General features: G+C 42.5%; 1 long non-coding RNA gene across 2 annotated transcripts; it reads right to left on the reverse strand.

Moving 5' to 3' along the window:
• Positions 1-3,225: 3,225 nt before the first annotated feature.
• LOC103882959 lies at positions 3,226-18,487 on the reverse strand. 2 transcript variants are annotated; one of them, XR_001900856.3, is made up of 3 exons: positions 17,308-18,487; positions 7,538-7,920; positions 3,226-6,928 (listed from the first exon to the last, which is right to left on the reverse strand). It is a non-coding gene; the product is annotated as an uncharacterized LOC103882959 (long non-coding RNA). The 2 variants fall into 2 exon arrangements; XR_004183236.1 differs by having other exon boundaries at positions 3,226-7,920.
• Positions 18,488-19,104: the final 617 nt, after the last annotated feature.

Below are 19,104 nucleotides of genomic sequence, written 5' to 3' on the forward strand. Positions count from 1 at the left end.
AGAAATGCATTTTAAAAGTTTTCCTTTTCAATATTGAATCAATTCAAGAGGAATTCAATCTAGAAGGTCAAAACTAGGTCACATATTCTGACTTCCTTGCACCCACAGCTTAATAATCTAAAAATAGAAATCAATTCTTGTCTGAGAGTTGTGAAGAGCTCATAATTGCTTTAGAGTAAAGCTCGGAATAACTGTGCCTTCTTCCGCCTTCTATTTCTTGAAGATGAGAATATCATTTTTCAAGTCCAAGGCACTGTCAGTATTAGATTGCATGGTAACCAAGTAGAAAAATCTCTGTTTAAGATGAAATAATTTTCATCATTATACTGTTCAGGCAGAAATGAGACCCCTGCTTTAATGCTGTTATAAAGATGGCAGATAAGTAATATGAACCAATTGTTAGTTAGAAATATTTTCCCTTTAAAAAAAAAGCATTGGTTTACAACCTTTTCTCTTCCTGCTGTCAAGCTAATATTCTGAATCAAGAACTTGCTTTGATTTTTATGGAAAACTTGTTGCCCCTTTTCCAGTTACTGAATTTTCTTTCTCCTTAAATCTCAAGATGTAGATGTGCTTGGAGCTTCATGATATCATGCACTTTAACAATAGGCCTAGTGGGGTTGGCTTTGGGGTTCATTTGCTTTATTAAAATGTTTGCCGCTAAATAGAGCTTTGGACTTCTAGAATACTAACGAATTTTCCATCATGGCTACATACTTTTTTGCATATAAGGCTATATGCAAAATATAATGAGGACAGCTTTCTATTTTTAATTAGCATCTCTTTATAGAAGTATTTAGCCTTCCAACCATCCACAGTTTTTTAAAACCAATTCCTGGAGTTTTCATGAAATTTTAAAGTACCTATCAAGAGTCTTTTAATGGTAAAGATCAGCCATAAGATGGAAATGAAAGAGTCCATTAAAATATCATTACAGGAAGAGAAACTCTCTGCCACTTTTTCTTAATTCTACCCAACAGGAATGTAACTGACCTCCCTCCCCTGGTTCTATCTAGTTATGGGTCCCTATGAAAATCTGAGGCTGGCATGGGAGGTGTCAGTAGAGACATAGGCACGCTGTCCCATCCTCAGGTTCGGTCATGGGTACATACGAGCCATGGTCTGCTACCCCTGGCCTTTACCAGCTCAACCTTGCATCATCCCTTCTCCATACACCACCTCCTAACAAAGTGGGCCCCCTGCCTCTTTAGTGCTCCACTGCAGAGCATCACTGAGTGCTCCACTGCCGGTGAGTGCAGATGAGTCCTCCTCCACAGCAGAGCACACATCTTATGTCTCCCCAGCCTTATTTTAAATCAACATTTAGACATTTCCACAACCTGACTTCTTTCAGACCAAGCCAACTTTCTTATAAGCCCCAAGTCTGTTCTGTGAGGCCAGCTAATTAGCCTGCCTGTACCAGAAGTACTCACTTTTTATTACCTTTAGAAAACAAAGCCAGGTTTGAGGAAGTGTTGGATGTAAGCTGTCTCCAAAGCCTCAGGAAGGGGACCCCCGCCTTCCAAACCCCCTCCTCCTTTCCAGTAAGATTTGTAGTCTGGTTAGAAGGACCATTTAGATGATGAAAGGAACCAGTGGACAGCCCCTGATTTATAACCAGTGTGATTTTTTTTAATATCTACCAAATTAATATTTTTATGTCTGTTCCCCCATCGAGTTGCTTCGGTTTGAATTTCAACGAGGGGAGCCTGCCAAGATCGTGTAGTAAAATACGAACTGGGTCATAAATCCCAGCAGGGGCAGGAGAACGTAAGACAGATTGCTAACACCTCAAAAAAAAAAGTTTAAATAAAAAAGGCAGGAATTTTCTTTAAAGTACACCAGGCCCAGCAGGAACTGGGAGATACACAAGGCGGCCGAAGGTGGAAGCTACTTTACCTTCCCAAGATCATTTTTCCAAGAAGCCCAACCCACAGAAAATGATTCTGAAGGTAAATCGGGCCCTGTGAGCTTTTCATCAAAAGCCAAGGATATCTCTCTGGGATGTGTGTTAGAGATAAGGCAGAAATGTTCTCGAAAGGAGCACCTTCCAAAAAGTCGAGACTTTCTGCATCCCTCTCTCTGGAGTGACCACTCAAACAGCTCATCAAAGTCTCCTTTCATTAGTGCCAGGCCAAGAGAAATAAATGCAGCTGGCAAGACGGAGCTTGAAGCTGTAAGAAGCAAGCCATGTGTTTCCTTCCTAAGACTAAAATTATTTCCCTATGAGGAATAAAGAGCTTTTACAGACCTTCTGGATGGATAGGTCTTGGAGGGAAACAAGTCGATTACTCTCACACCCTCAGTGGGCTCCAGTGGGAGAAACAGAAGCCCTTATTTGCTTGGTTTTATAACAAGTTTACTATATTTGAGCATATATGGCAAAGTAAAGGCCCTTATAACCTAGCTTATTATTACACCGATTTGGATAAACTACAAGTCAAATCATGTCGGCTGAAACATAACTGCTACCCACACGAGAAGTCTGATATAACTCAGTTGATAGCCTATAAAAGCCACGTTAGTCCCGTCTGTCAACACCAGCATTATAAAGGTGTTTCACTAATCCTCCTCGGTGGAAAACACCAACTCCTCCAGCAATGTTGTCTTCTCATTTCGTGACTTGCCTCTCCCTGGGTCTTGGGACATACAATGTGATCACAGGAGCCGATGACCTCCTCGCAGCTATAGCGAGGGGCGCCTCCAGCATCACGTTCCTCCAGGAACTGAGCATCACTGAAACACATTTATAGACCAATCACCCTTGCTCACCACCCTTTGCCAAAACACGCTTTGGACTTTTGTTTCACTCAGTCTGGATTCAGAGCCAAAGCTATCACCAAGACTTTCAGAAATCTTGTGAGCAGGCAAGTAGAAAGGCACAGCTCCCAACCAAGCAGATATTGAAGAGACTTACACCGAATTGAAATGCACGAGGAATGCAGAATCTGGTTTTATTTTTTGGTTCACAGATATAAAGATTCTGAATTTTCCCATTATGGACATTTAATCATAATTATCAAAGAAGAATTATCAAGGTGAAGATACTATAGATATAACATATGTATATTTTTAAGGTAAGGTTTAGTTTTTAGTTTAACAACCTAAAACTTTAGCACACTCAACCCTCTCACATAAGTCCCCATATATGAGACACGAGTTTCACACAATCCCAAAGTAAGTGGAAAACAAACTTTTTCTTTTTCTCCTTTTTTTTTTCTTTTCTTTTTTTTTTTTTTTTTTTTTTTTTTGCTAGAAAGGACATTAGTAGGACATTTACTGAAGTTCAAACAAGGTCTATAAATTAGATAATAATACTATAGCAATGTTGATTTCTTGGATTTGATAACTGTACTGTGGTTGTGTAAATGAATTTAGGAAATGTGTACTGATGTATTTAGGGGTAAAGGGGTAGAATGTGTATAGTGTATCCCGAAGCCATTCAGAAAAGAAATACACACACACATACACACACACAGAATGATAAAGCAAACACGGAAGCTGAAGAAAAATGTACTAGAACTCCTGGCACTATTTTTGAAATTTTTATATGGATTTGAAATTATTTCAAAATAAAAAGGTTTTTCTTAAGGTTTCCCATTAGGGCTCCAGAGTGACCGTTGCTTATTTAAAATAACAGCCTAATAGAATATATTCGTAAGTTCCTTTGTTTGCTTCCCCACATTAATCTGAAAGTAATTGTATGTAGGTCTTTTTTCTAGGTAGGTCCTACTTTAGATATCATTTAAACCCTTAATCTTGAAGAAAAACAGAGTAGGGGAGCCAGAGACAAGACTGGCAAGACACGAGTTGCTACCAGTTTAAAGAATGCCCAAAGAAGGATTCCAGAAGCAGAAGGCCTGGATTCTCCAGGGATGAAGAGTTCCAGACTCTGAGATACTGACCTCTGTGGTCCTCAGTTTTGTCATCCTTAAAATGAGGGGCACAGAGGCAAGTCTGTGGTGAGGACTGATGTGGCATGTTCTGTATTGTAGAATATCGCATTCGTGGTGTCTGGTTGCAGCTTTGCCACCTCCCCCCGCCTCAGGTTTACTTGTCTGGAGCAATGGTCTCGTGCCCCGTGGCATGTGGTAGGAGCCATGTTTTCTAAGTGTCTGAAAGCCCACTGGAAAAGGCTCTACTTGGGCAGCTGGAGGGACCTTCTTCATCCCCTTAAGACAAGGCTTGCCCCTCTATATCTTTCTTTGGTATTGGAAACATCGCAACAACACTCCTTTCCGCTACTCAAATCCCATTTACATTGAAGGCCTGCTGACATTCATTAGCCCAAACCTGCTTTTCAGAGATTTCCACTCACTTTGAGCTAAACATGTGGGCCCCAGTCCTAAGCTGAAATGAAGATTTCGCTTTCTTCTTTCTCTTTCAACCAGAAACAGCATTCTGCTGCCATTGGAAATTGATGCATCTGAGTACAAAGTGTCTGTTCCCTGCACCTTTCAAACAAAACCATGGCCCAGGCTCAACACCAGCATGCATGAGCACGCACACGCTCACACACACACACATTCTCAGCCCATAAAAGCCAACCACACTGCTAAATATCTAAAGCCCACCACTCAGCAAACACCACCTCCTTCCTGGAACTTTCGGGGATGCAGACGACACCCTGTCATGGAGCATGTGTGCAGCTTGAACCGGCGATAAATTGAGGCGCTAATCCTGATGCACGACAGCACCTGCAGTAACAGAGAAGAACGTCTCAGCAGACGACACATATATAAATCACATTTATTTTCATAGCACATTTAAATAACGTTTTGGCCCTGGGGATTTTCCACCAAGTAATGAAGCATCACCCAATGAGAGTCTGCAACGTTGCTCCATTCTGCAGTGCCCCCTCACAGCAGAGGAATAAAACCTGTGATTTATATGGATGTCAGGGGGTGGCGTAGGGGGCTTCCTTTCCTTTGCACAAGACATTGCTGTGCATCCGGATTAAAGATGAGATTTATCTGCAAAATAAACAAAGAACAGTCCCCCCACCCCTTTTCTCCCTTAATCACACCAGATGAGACATCAAACACACACGGAGGCATGCACCCGCTCAGCAGCACGCACGCACCCTCCACACGCACGCACACACAACACGGGCAGCCTTGTTATGAGATAGGAGGGACAACAATTTTGATAAAAGATGATCACCTGTGCCCTGACAAAGGTTTTTTTTTTTTATCAGCAGTTCCTTGCGGGAGGCGCCCAGCTCCCAGGTCTCAGCCATCTTCCTATTGGGGTCTTCAGTCTACGTCAGTGTGGACGCCAGCCTTGGGTGCCCGAGGTCCACCACACACATGATGGAGAGAAATCAAATCTCATCCACACATTGCAAGGTGGGAGTGCAATTCCAATTCACCTGCCATTTTCTGTCTTGGTTGTTTGGAGGGGAAAGATGACCTCATTCTAGTGAGATTTTCCCTTGGATGGTCACGGGCGGGTGTGTACCCCAGCTCCCTTAGGATGAATTGCAAATTGTGCTGTTGAAACCATCATGAGTTCTTGCCGAACCTTTCATTTCTTTTTCTTTTTTTTTCCTTTTTCTTCCTTTCTTTTTCCCCTCCCTCCCTGTACCTCCCTTCTTCCCCCACCACTCTCTCCCTCCTTCTTTTTTTCCTTCCCACCATCTCGTTTTCTTCCTTCTTAGCAGTCATTTATTCTCTAGAGCTCACCAGGACTCCACACATGTCCTAACTCGAGACCACTGTCTACCTTGCTCAGTGTGGGCTGCTTCTGACAGAGAAATATGTAACCTACAACTCAGTGGAGCATCGCCTTGTTAAAACACAATTCATCATCCACGGGGCGAGATATCTACAGTTCAATCTGTGATTGTCAAAATATTTCAACTCCATCCAGGAAACACTCAAACAAGAAAAATAACTCACATTGTTGTGGTGTTTTACAGTTAGCAAAGTCTAGCCCATCCTGTATATTATCACAGTGGGTCTTCACGCAAACCTGTGCCATGGTAGCGGGGAGACCGTGGCATGCTTTTAGATGCAGCCCTCGCATTTGGAGAAATCACTGCTGCTTTAAGGACCAAAGGTACAGCACTTTCCTTTTTTTGCCTCAGGTTCACGTGTTTCAGGATCACCAGCAAAACTGAAAGCAAAATATCTCATGCTTTCATATGGAAAATTATTCCTTGGCTAGAGGAGAGTGCAGAATGGATGGCAGGTGGCAGAGTTGAAGGCAGGAATACTAGACAGCCAGTTTCACCTGAATCAACCTGGAGTCAAGGTCAGGCTCTCTGGATAACACCTGGATGTTTCTAAATAAGCGTTATTTCCTAGAAAAACAGTCTCATATTTACTGATGTACACTCCGTCTTCAAGCCAAAGGGTGAACTTTCCATTTGCTCAAATCTGACTTTTGTGGAATGAAGAGAGACTCTAGTGCTACTTGTACAACGTTTCCAGTGCCTTGGGTTAAAATAAGTACATTTTCATACTTTGGTCCAGGTCACAAGCATAGAGAAATGCCAGCCCAGATTTCCCCTTATACTTTGCAAGTTTCATGTCAAAGGAAGTCCCAAGCAATCACATATATCTGGATGTAAATATATCTTTGCTTCTCCTTTTAATTTCTCAAATTTGTTGAGATGATTGCCCCAAATTAATGGTTTTTTTTAAAGCCATCAGAAAAAGTAGCATTGCTTAGTAAGACTAATTCATGACTATTGAAGAGGGTCAGCCTGCCCCTAAAAATAGGGTGACCACCTGTCACAGTTTGCCTGTGGCAGCTCTGGCATATGCTATTGTCCTTGCTTAACTATTAATAGCCTGCCTTTCACTTTCATGAGTGTCCCAGTTTGGGTACTGAATTAGATGCTCACCTTACCTAAGAACTGTAGGAAAATCCAGTTGAAATAGGTCTTGTTCTTTTAAGGGCTGAAAACAATCTGAAAATGAAACTACAGAGATGAAAAAAAGAATAAATTTTACAGTCAGTTCCATGGTTTAGCCCTAGAAGACTGGGTGAGATTGTATCTGTTTTGTGCATGTAATTCTAATTTTGAACCGATAATGTGGACTAGTACTAATTTTATTAGAACCACTAGTCTGTGATAAAGCAAATGCACAAAATAATATGTTGAGTCATGAGGCCCAGATACGAATTAACTCAAACGCTCATGTGGGAGGCGAGAGGAAGGCCCATTATTTCCCATCTCATCTCCTGTCGGTGTGGGTGGCAGGCAGGTGGAGGGGAACTGGTCTGTGCTGCTGCGTGTGACTGGTGAACTGCAAGTAGATGGGGCTGCCCCGCTAAACAGAACCCGGACAGTGTGAAGGCCAGGCCCAGGGGATGGGTGAGCGATGGACACAGCACTCTCTGCCAGGACCATGTGTAGCACACACAGGGGGCCTTACCATCCTCCCCTTCGCATGGAGGAGCCTTGGCTTTAGGGGAAGGAATGGCGGTGTTTCCCAATTATTGGGGTTTGGTCTTTCTTGGGCAAACAGGGTGGTGCCTTTTCACTCCTGGTACCATCTCATGCCCTGTTTAGGGGATTTTTGTTTACCCTTATCGTAAGTATCTCAGTGCAGATGTGGAACCAGCATTCCCCAGTCATCAAGTCAGAGAATCCAGATTGTGCCATCTCAGCCTGGCCAGCTCCACTGTGTCCTCCACGCCTGAGCTCAGGCCCCAGGCACTGTAGGAAGCCTCTTCTGGCAGTTTCCCCACTTTGTCTTTACCCTTCACGTTGGGCTCTCCCCACAACAAGCACACAGAGTTGAAGGTGAATCCTCATATCCTGCCGGTCACATGCCTGCCATAGCACTTGGCACCTTCCATGGCAGCTGTTTACTCCCCTGTCTCCCCTTGCAGAGCCTTAGCTTCTTGAGGTCAGCAATGATGTTCTTCTCTGGACTTCCACAGCCTAGCCCAGGACTTGGCCCTTGTCTGTGGAATGTATGGGCGGCATGAGAGCCCACCAGAAAACAAAAATAAATATTAAAATCATAGGTGCAGTATATTTATGAAGCACTTAGTACATATATTTGTATATAAATTTTGCAATCCCATTTTAAAATTTATTTTATTTATTTATTTTTGAGACAGGGTCTCACTCTGTCACCCAGCCTGGAGTGCAGTGTCATCATAACAGCTCACTGCAGCCTTGGCCTCCCAGGCTTCAGCGATCCTCCTAACTCAGCTTCCCAAGTAGCTGGGACCACAGGCAAGCACCACCATACCCAGCTAACTTTTAAGTTTTTTGCAGAGATGAGGTCTCACTATGTTGCCCAGACTGGCATTTGACTCCTGGGTTCAAGCGATCCTCCTGCCTTGGCCTCCCAAAGTACTGGGATTTCAGGCATGAGCCACCATGACTGGTCAATTCATTTGTTTTAATTGTAGTAAAACACAAATAGCATAAAATGTACCATCTTAAGCATTTTTAAGTGTACAGTTGACTAGTGCTAAGTATATTCCCATTGTTACGCATTCGATCTCTAAAACTTTTTCATCTTGCAAAACTGAATGGCATGGTAGGTTTTAAGTGTTTTGGAAGCATTATCTCATTTAAATCTCATAGTACTAGAGGTAGGGATAATTATTTTTCCCATTTTGAGATAAGAAGTTAAGCAAGGTCATGCAACTAATGATTGGTAGACATGGATTTGAAACTCATACATCTTTATTAAACTCTACCTAGCAGTTGTACGGTGAGTAAAATTTCCGCAAATGTGCAGATTTATAGAATTACAGGGTTTTGTTTCACCTTCTGCCCAATTTTTATTTTAAAAGTAGTGTTTAAATTTTTTACTGGAAAATAATATAAAAAAATCCATGCCACTTTATGAAGTTCATGATAAGAAAAATGAGACAGATTTACTATCAGACAGCTGCTGTCGATGACTCATAAAATTTTAGCAAAGAAAGACACCAGAGAAGATTGAACCCAACCCAGTTATTTTACAGGTGTGGAAACTATGGTTCAGAGTCAGGGTAGAAGTTAAGGAACCATCAGGTTCAGAACACACGACTCTTTCCACTTCCTGATGCAAGCTGGAAGATATTTTTATTTGAACGCTTATGATATTTTTCTTTCTAGTTAATAGGTATGCTAATAGCATTTTAAATTAAGTGTGCTTTTGGCTAGGCACGGAGGCTCACACCTTAATCCCAGCACTTTGTGAGGCCAAGGCAGGAGGATCGCTTGAGTTGAGAAGTTTGAGACTAGCCTGGGCAACGTGGTGAAACCAAAAAAAAAAAAAAGGTAAAAATTAGCCAGGCGTCACAATATGTGTTTATAGTCCCATCTACTAGGGAGGCTGAGATAGGAGGATCCCTTGAGCCCAGGAGGTGAAAGTCACTGGTGGGCTGAGATCATGCCAGTATATGCCAGCCTGGGTGACACCAGAAGATCCTGTCTCAAAACTAAAATAAAATAATAAATTAAATGTGCTTTAGTCTTGTATTCAGGGTCTCTGCTTCCAGTCCCAGCCAGGGGCCTTCCAACCCATCTCTCCAGCACGATACGCATCTGTTTTCCTGTCTCTGTGCCCTAGATCAGTGGTCCCTATGCCTTATCCTCCAGCCCCTTCTTATAACAGATATTCTGAAATGCCTCTTTTTTCTTCCCAGAAATGAAATTCAGAGATAATCTAACTAAGCACATAATTTCAACAATGACAACACAATCAATACAATGCCCTATCTGTAACAGAAAGGAAAAGCAAAAGTAATTTGTGATAAAAAAAATATATATATATATACATACTTCAACATGTAAATGTTCCAGCTGACTTCCAGAAGGCATACAGCCACAGCCAGCATTTGCCCCCTGTGTGGAACCCCATGGGTGCTGCAGGGGACCCCACAGTGTGGCCCCACAGAGCATGCTGTGCAGGTGACTCAGATACCATGGGTGATATTCATCCCATATGGAAGAAAAACTCTTAATGAAACCCTGAACACAATGAAGTATAATCTTCTCTTGATTTGCATGGTGGAGAATTCAGAGCCAAAAACTAAACATTTATGTATTTATATGAATATAAAATGAAACATATAAACACACACGTACACGTGCCTTTTTGTTTAATTATAAAACAGACTCAGGAACTAGGCTTAGATAATTTTAACCAGGTTCTTTACTTATCAGTGACTGTCTGGTGGGACATCTAACAGATGTGCAGGAGGCAGGACAGCCTTTGGCTGTCAGAGGACAGTGTGGAGAGGAGCACACTGGCATTACTCCAGGCATTACTTTGAGGCATTCTGGGATCTCCAGCCAACACTGGCCTCTGCCCATGGAATATCTTCATTGTCCACTCAATTTTATGATGACAAAAACGTCAGTCCAAATTTCCAAAACACCATAGGGTTGACACCCACACCCCTCTGAGAAGCTCTGCCCGTGCCACGAGCTCCTTCGGTGCATGGACCTCTTTGTATCTACAGCCCTGACGCAGTCCTCTGCCTGCAGGTGGTAAGCCCTCCACCCACGCTGATGAGTGGGGGAAGGAACAAACAAGCAACAAGAAGACGTCATACAAAGAATTAAATGACACCAAACTTACTCAGAACACCCTCCAGAGACCAGGATTTTAGTCTCAGCACCCAATAATACTAGGTTGGCATGGGAATGAAGTCAAACTCATTCAGTCTCTCCTTGTTTTCATGTTTGTATAGAAATGAATATTTTTATATTTATATATAAAGAGGAATGAATTAATTTACTTCCTAAAAATACATAAACACATACACACACACATATTCAAACAGTGCTAAAACCTGAAAACAGCACATAGTATTAACTAATTACAGCTATATACAATTTCTGTCTATACACTGAAAAATTTTAATGTGAATTTAGAGATGCAGAGAAGTTGTTGTTTTTGAGATTTTTAAACCTTTAATGCTGAATACAGGATAATTTTTCTTTACTGCAGAGAATAAATATGGAAACCACTGTATGTCTTTCCTGTCCTACAGAACAGCGAACCAGAATCTGAAAGACATTTTTCATCCATAAAGTCAACAATCAATACCACCTAAAAACAGGAGTTGAGTTTGTGCTAAGGGTGTTAAGTAGGTTGCCTTGTTTAGTCCTCAGGACTCTGCAAACAAAGCACCTCATCCCTATTTCGCAGATGAGCAAATGGAGGCGCAGAGAAGTTGGTGATGAATCTGGAACTCTAATCCAGGTCTTTCCGACTCAGAGGCCAGTTCTCTCAACCACAACTTTGTCCTCCCAATTGGCTAGAATGAGGACACTAATGCCCCTAATTCAACTGTACATTACAAAACAAGTTTTCAGTCCCAGAATCACAGTATTATGGGAAATATTTGGGCTCCTTTACCGTTTTTTAGTTTTATCATCACCAAAGCAAGAAGATGTTGGCAGAGCAGTCCCCAGCCATTCTCCTTGTCCTTCATTTGATGGCTATTTTCTAGCACCTTCCACGCACATGACCCATAGTGACAAGGTTCACATGGGCCGTCAGCGGGACACAGTCCCGCCTTTGTGGAGCTAGAAGAAGGAGCAGACATTAATCATATAATCATACAAAAATATACATAACCAGACGCTATAAGATGGTCTGGAGTTGCCATGAGATTATATGCAGGGGCCTGGCGTGGTCTGGAGCTTTTATGATGTGAATCATTTTCCCTTTAATAAAAGTAAAGTATCATTTACAGGGCACTTACAATGTGCCAGCCCCTCTGCCAATCACATCCTATACACCTTCTCCAATCCTGGAAGGTAGTTTCCTCATGCCCAGTCCACCAGGGAAAACACCGAGGCTTCAAGAGCTCAGGAAACCTGCCCAAGGTTGGCAGTGGGCAAGCCAGGCTTTCAGGGAGGTCTTGCCAAGCGCCAAAGCTCCAGACCCTTCTCTGCTCTGCGCTCCTGCCTTGCAAGGGTCTTCAAAACGTTGGTGACTATTATCACAAAGCGAGAAGAATTTGAGACGTGTACTGTCCTTCCACTGAGAATCTGTGGTCAACCTCAGCTGGCTCCCCTCCAACCTATGTTCTCTGGGCTACTGGGCTGCACGTATCCCTCTCTGGTCTAAACCCTGCAGAGCACTCCAGGCTCTTGTTATAAAACTGTTCGGCTCAGTAGAGCATGGTGGGGACCCTCTCTAGGTTGACCTCTCCTCCCCTCCATATCTCTGCTCCAAAGAAGCGCTCTGCTGGCCCTTCCTGTGTCTGTGATGCCCCGCCTCTCTTGCCCACCTGGCTGACTCCTATCTTCCAAGGTCATGTCCTCCAGGGAGGCCTCCCCTGATTCCTTCAATCTCACAGGCTCCTTCCTGCATGCTGTCTTTCCAGCACAGTCTGCATCCCCTGGACTGCAAATGGCGGGTGTTGCCAACATGTCCCGCTCCTGGGCCTGGAGCTCCTGAGGGTCAGAGATTCCACCCAGGCCAGGCCTAAGCCCAGTCCCTGGTGCTCAAAGCCACCCATTAAATACCTACAAATTGAAAATTAAATTGACTTTCATCTTCATAGAAGGTGGTGAAAGAAGACCCTTTTTTTTTCATAGCACTTTACCTTGTTGGCTGCAGCATTTAGAGTTAAGCCAGATTCATCAACAAATACTAACAATCTAAAACTCAGTGATTGCCTTTCACCATTTTCACTTGCCTAATATGTATAATTTGACTAGTTTCCCTTTCCTCAAAATATGAATATCCTTATGGAATAAATTTCAACAACACTTTTTTTTTAACATAAAAAATGCTGTCTTTTGGAATATTTTAATTTTATTCATAATCTGTATTCTATTTCATAGACTAGCTCTGCATGTCTTTTATTTAACTGAATGGGTATCAAGAAAAAAATAAAGAATGGCTCAATTATTACAGGTGATAATTAATTTTCTGAAATTAAAAACTGTCGTCTGTCCAATTGATTTGCAAAGAATAGCTTAATGGACAAAAGAAACTGCATAATATGCCTTCTGGAAAAAAAAGTCAATAATTTTTTGGAGGTAAAGGCATCTTTTCAAGATAATGATTGGTTTCAATTTTTAAATCTTATACCAGGTTTAATATAAAATTATTTTGACATTGTGCTGGTAACCCTTTTGAAAAAGAGCCTGAAAGAAAGGAGTCCCCACTTCCTGTGTCCCCCACTTCCCCTCCAAATAAGTCAGGGCCCCAAAGTCCTGGATGTATAAATAAATCAAGATTATGCTAATGACTAGAGCTGGGCGCAATGGCAGGCTTTGACAATTCCAGGCAAAAGACACCAGAGGGCACTACAGGACCACGTTTTGTAATTTCGGACGCCATTTTACCCTTGGATTTGAACAATAATTTCTCAAAAAACTGTTAACCTTCTGAGCTCTGGATGTGGATTTATTTATTGCTTTCAATATCTTATCGCCACTAAGCTTAATTAGCTAGGCTTGGAAGGTTATTTTAAAGGACAATGCTCTAAAAAGGCAGACACTATTCGGCTTTCTCTTTATTTTACCTTCCTATAGAATGTCGGCATGTGGGTGAGCGTGTGTGTTGGGGGGGAGGGGTGGTTAGCAAACATTTATGATTGAAGAAACCATTCAGGGAATCCAAAAACTAAAATGCAGGATTCCACTGCCTCCCAGTCCCCGCAAAAAAAAAGTGATGTTTCAGGTCAAAAAATTGTTTTCATTGTTATTGCTTGTGTAACTGTCTTCAATCATCTATTAATTCGATCAGCAAATATTTATTGAAGCCTCTAATGTGCCAGTACTCATGTGCCAGGTCCTGGGCACACCATGATACCTGAGTCACATCCCACCCCGCGGTGTCTCACCCATGATGAAAAGGCAGTTCTCTTTACTCCTGTGAGCCAGATTTAGTCTTAGAGCATCAATATCCATAAGTGAAAAGTGACACTTCAGCTTAGATTATTTCTCTTTTCACTGCTCTTCAGAATTTTTTTTTTTCAGAAGAAAATAGTAAAATCACTACTTTCTAGATGTGACCATCTCAGCCTGAGCAAGAAGGATCAAAACTCTCTTGTTGGAACTGCCTTCTCAGTGACTGAATTTTTATGAATCAAATAAAATGGTTGCTTGTGGGTTTGGGGAATGCTTTCTTTCCTTCCAAAGTCCCATATTGATTAGAATGAATTACACTGAAATTTCACAAGTGACAGAAGAAAGTGCCACCACTCTTGGTGTCTAACAGAGCTGTTAAGCAGTGCTACCATCCAGGGTTGGGGAAATGGGACACAGGAAGCCTGTTTCCTCCTCCCCCAACAATACTCCCAGCCCCATTGGTTTGTACAAACAAGTATGTGAGACCACGTGCTAACATAGACAAGTTACATTCCTTACCTCAAGTAATACCCACAAGATAGCCCCATTTCCCAGCTGAGCAAACTGAGGCTAAAGGTTAATTATTTGCCCAAGGTCACACAGCCACTACCCAAACCCAAGTCTGTCCACCTCCAAAGATTATGTGCCTTCTGCTACCCAGTATAAATAACCCAAAAGAACTCAAATACTGTTTCTTTTGAAGATAGATGGGGCAGACACTGCTGTGTGCTTGCCCTGAGCCATGCCATCTTCTTCCTGTGCACACAGCTGGAGTACATTTCCCAGTTCGCCTTGGGGGAAGGTTGGCCCTGTGAGTGGCGTCTAGCTAGTGGAATGTGAGTGGCAGTGAGGCCTGCCCACCTCCTGCACAGTCCTTCATTTTCCCTCTCTACCTGTCACAGCCAGATGTAGAGTACTCAGCAGCAAACATTAAGGCCCCTAGGGACGGTGGGGCCACAGAATGAAAGGTGCCTGGGTCACTGAATCACTGCATGGAAGCTGCCCAAGAAACACTGACTTTCAGTGGTTCCAGGAGCAAGAGATAACGTGTTTTGTGTTAAGCCACTGTGACACGGGGTTGCTTGTTAAACAGTTAGCTTTTGATACATAATACACAAGGAAAGATAATGGCTTCTCTGAAGGTGTCCATTTGCTCACCAGGGGACGTGCCTAGTTCTGTGGTAGTGATTTGTTCACAATTTCCCTGGGCATCAGGAAAGAAGACATTGAGTTAGGTGATCTCTAAGGTCTTTCCCCGACCTGAGAAAAGCCTGTGGTTCTGTGGTGCCCCTCTTTCACCCGCGGGAGCCCATCTCCCACCACTCATATCTGCAGGTGCCAGCTAAGTTACCTGGACCAGGAGGGACTTAGCCCAAACTCTTACCCATCCAGGAGTCTTCCCTCCTACATAACACCTTCCCTCCACTCTGCTGGGCAGCTATACACAGATATGCCCCTCGGCAGTGGCAGCAATATGTAAGATGCCCCCGGCAGGAGGACGAGGGGGAGGGCTTCACATGGCCCGGCACCACCTGTCACAACCTTCTGTGCTCCCTGTGTAGCCTGTGTGGGAAGATGAGCACCTTCCTCCAAGAAAAGGGCTGAGTATAGACCCAGACCTTGAAAACTGCTAGGTATCCGAAGAGTGAATATGAGGAATCCTGCTCTTTGAAAGCACTGCTTCTTCGAGTGATGTCACTAACATCTATGAAATACCATACTTAATCTCTTGTAAGTCTACCTCCAGTGACTCACGGGATCTCCTTTTCTGTCACTGAATGTGATAGGCTCAAAATGAAGATAATGTTAATGTAAGGAAAAGCAGAACTGAGAGTTTTAATGACACAGACTCCTAGCCAGATCAGGAAAGGAGGGTGTCGTTCGCGGCATTTGTGATTCCGGCTGGGTCTCCCGTGAGGAAGTGAAACTCGCCCCCTGCTGGCCCGCCGCGGCGCTTTCAGAGGGAAGGGAAACCAGGACGCCCGCGGGGATGGCTGCCCAGCTGCGAGTCACACACGAGCATCGCCCATGCCCGGTGCCCCCGCACTGCCCATGATAGGGACCTACTGAATTGGATACTAGTGGTGTTTCTAGAAAAATCAGGGAGGATTGAGACCTGGGTTTTCGAGTGACAAATTGGGGACGCAGATGAAAAATGCAGGAGTCAGTTGCATATGGTGGCAGTCTTTGCCTGCCTGGAGAGAAAGAGAGAGAGAGAGACAGAGAGAGAGAGAGCGCGCGCTCACTATCAATATGATTAACTATTATAGTGCACAGTGTTTGGGGCTATCCATTCCTTCCCCTCCTTCTTCTATCACAGATTCCTCTCTCTCTGATTTCAGAAGGAGGAGTTAGGGAGGTCGGTGAGTGCCTGATCTAGGCCACTCAGCATCCCCCTTCCTCCACCAGAGTCCTTGGCCAACTAAAAACCATTCCTGGGAATCTTCTGCGGAACCCTGCCCCTCTACCCTCCAGCCTGCCAAGCCCTTTTTCTGTCCCCTGCAAACTAACCACCAAAGCTATTGATGGTTCCCACAATATGTATTGTTTGAATCCACTAGCACCTGACACAACCCAAATTGTGAATTACCATAATTACCAAGAGTAAAACCCAAGGTTAATGATGAAACAAATTAATGCACAGTTTAAAAATATGAAAGTGTTCTATGACTACTACAAAATGAAATAAGGTTAATTAAAGTAATTTTCAAAATATTAACAGAACCATAGTTCCAGCAAGTATAAGAACATTATCAGCACATTTGCATCATTAAAGGATTTAAACAATTTATAGAGCCATAGATAGAACACTTACATTTGTGAAGGTCAAAAAAAGGATAAACTATTTAGCTTTATTTTTGTAAGCCTATTTTGTTTTCTAGATACTGTGGCATTATTACATCTAAGAGTCAAACTGCTCTAAGTATTATTTGTAGATTTCTATTTATGAAAGAGGTTATCTTGCTTATAGGAAAAATAATGGATTAAGCTTAACCATTCACAAATGGACAGTTATTTGTAGGTACTTAAACATGAAGATCTATCAGAGCATGGTAATTTGTCATTTTTAGTGCTTATTTGACTGTCTATAAGAGCAAAATTGAGTACAAAATGACGATGTTTCTGTAGTGCCACTGCTAGTTTGATTGATAATGAGAAGATACAGCTACCATTTTTAATTTTTAAAATGCAAGATTATTCTGGAGTAAATTAACCTAATCACATATCACAAGTAAATTAATGTCAGTTCCTTACTTAATTGCAAAAATAATATTAACCTAAAGAATCTAAATCCACTTCTGACACATATTCAATTTTTATAATGTTACATAGATAGTTTTTCTGGATTATATGTAATGGTTTCCAGCATTAGCTTCTCTGCTAATTGGAAACGTTGGGAATGGGAGCATATATATTCCAGTGGTGTTGAAGAAGGTTGCTTCCAGAATTGATCTAGCTATATTACAATTCGGACACCATAAAAGAACCATTGGGTATTTTTCGTGGCAAGCCTGCTATAAACTCACCCAATGAGAACTTCTCAGGGCTTTCATTCTCCTGGCGTAAGTGGGTTTTTTCCAAAGCAGACCAACAGCTCTCACTTGGAGAACTCAAGTTTTCCAGCTCTCATTTCCCCAGTCTGCCCCAAGCGAGTCAAACAGTGTCAGTACTGTCTCCAGCAGCACCTTGAGGGCTGGTGCCTGTGTTTTCCCGAAATGAGGGTAGATGTGGTTCCTGCAGACTGGAGGAGAGTCCCTGAACTCACAAAATGTCTCCTCGGCCTTAATGCTTTCCAAGTTGGGAGATTTATGTTGCAACCTTGAGAAGGGCAGAGTAAATACAGAGCCTGCCAGCTATTTGTTTTCCTGTTGATGAATTCCCCAAATTCAGACTGGAAGCCCTCCAAGAACTGAAATATCTTCAAAAGGCAAAGTGTTAACCCTGAATCCTTCGGCTGCTTTTGCCACGTCTTTCTTTCCCACCCGGAAAGCTCCAAAATATCTCTGAGGTTGTGTTTGCTGTATGTGAAGCTCTCCGATGACTCTTCCTTTTTATCACGCAAAACAAGCCAGGGCCAAAGACCACGGAGGAAGAAACCAGCTGACCACATGGTGCAGGGATCTTGCGAGAGCTTCTCCTAGTTAGGCTTCCTAGAGCCTCACTCCTGCAGATTCAGTATAGCTTTCTTGAGTCATGAAAGTGATTCCACTACCTAGTCAAACTTTGCTAGCTTGAAATATTTGCCACATGCTCTATTGCAATTGTGGTTTTCATCTTTAAATCATACATCCTTAATCTTCTCCTTGGAAATGTAACAAATTAGCACTATATTTTTGTTTGTTAGTTTTTCCTGAACATGAGCCGTATAGTTTATGAACCAATCTAGATAAAATGATCACTTTTAATCCCCAAATCACTCCTTATTTTTAGCGTTTATTCTCACTGGCTGCTTTTACAATTTAAAAGTTGTTAAATATAATCTTTTTTCTGATAATAAAATTACAACATCTTATTTATAGAAAACATGGGAAATGGGTATTAAATGTAAAAAATTTTATTTGTAGTCTCATTACTCACAGTTAAGCCTTGTTAACATTTTGGTATACATCTTGTTTCTCTGCTAGTTATTCTATCTGGATGACGACTTTTTTCACTTGGTCTTATATTATAAATATTTTCACATTCTTTCCATAATGTTTGTTTTTTTTTTTTAGACAGGGTCTCACTCTATCACCCAGGCTAGAGTGCGGTGGCATGATCATGGCTCACTATACCCTTGAGGTGATCCTCTCACCTCAGCCTGCTGAGTAGCTGAGACCAGAGATGCGCGCCACCACGGCAGCTAATTTTTGTATTATTTGGTAGAGACAGGGTTTTGCCATGTTGCCCAGGTTGTTCTCAAACTCCTGGGCTCAAGCAATCCACCCATCTCAGCCTCCCAAAGTGCTGGGATTACAGGTGTGAGCCACTGCACCCAGCACCATATGTTTTTAACTAACCTTTTATTGTTGGAATTATAAGTAGCGTTCCAGTAAACATATTTCTATGAAAATCTTCAGCCACATATCACATTAATTTCTTAGGACAGATTCCTATAAGTATCTGGGTCAAAGTGTACAAACAGTATGAATGTTCTCAATACATTTTGCCAAATTGCTTTTTCCAAAGGATGCATATCAATTTGTGCTCCCACCACAGTGAGACTGGCTGGCTTGCTGTGCCCTCATCCACATCGAGGATTGCTGTGTTTGCCTCTGGGCCTACACAATAGACACCTCCACTGAAACAGGTGGTGTGGCCCAGGTTTGGGAAGGGCTTAGACT

The sequence above is a fragment of the Papio anubis genome, chromosome 4, assembly GCF_008728515.1.
Source record: "Papio anubis isolate 15944 chromosome 4, Panubis1.0, whole genome shotgun sequence".
Taxonomy (NCBI): domain Eukaryota; kingdom Metazoa; phylum Chordata; class Mammalia; order Primates; family Cercopithecidae; genus Papio; species Papio anubis.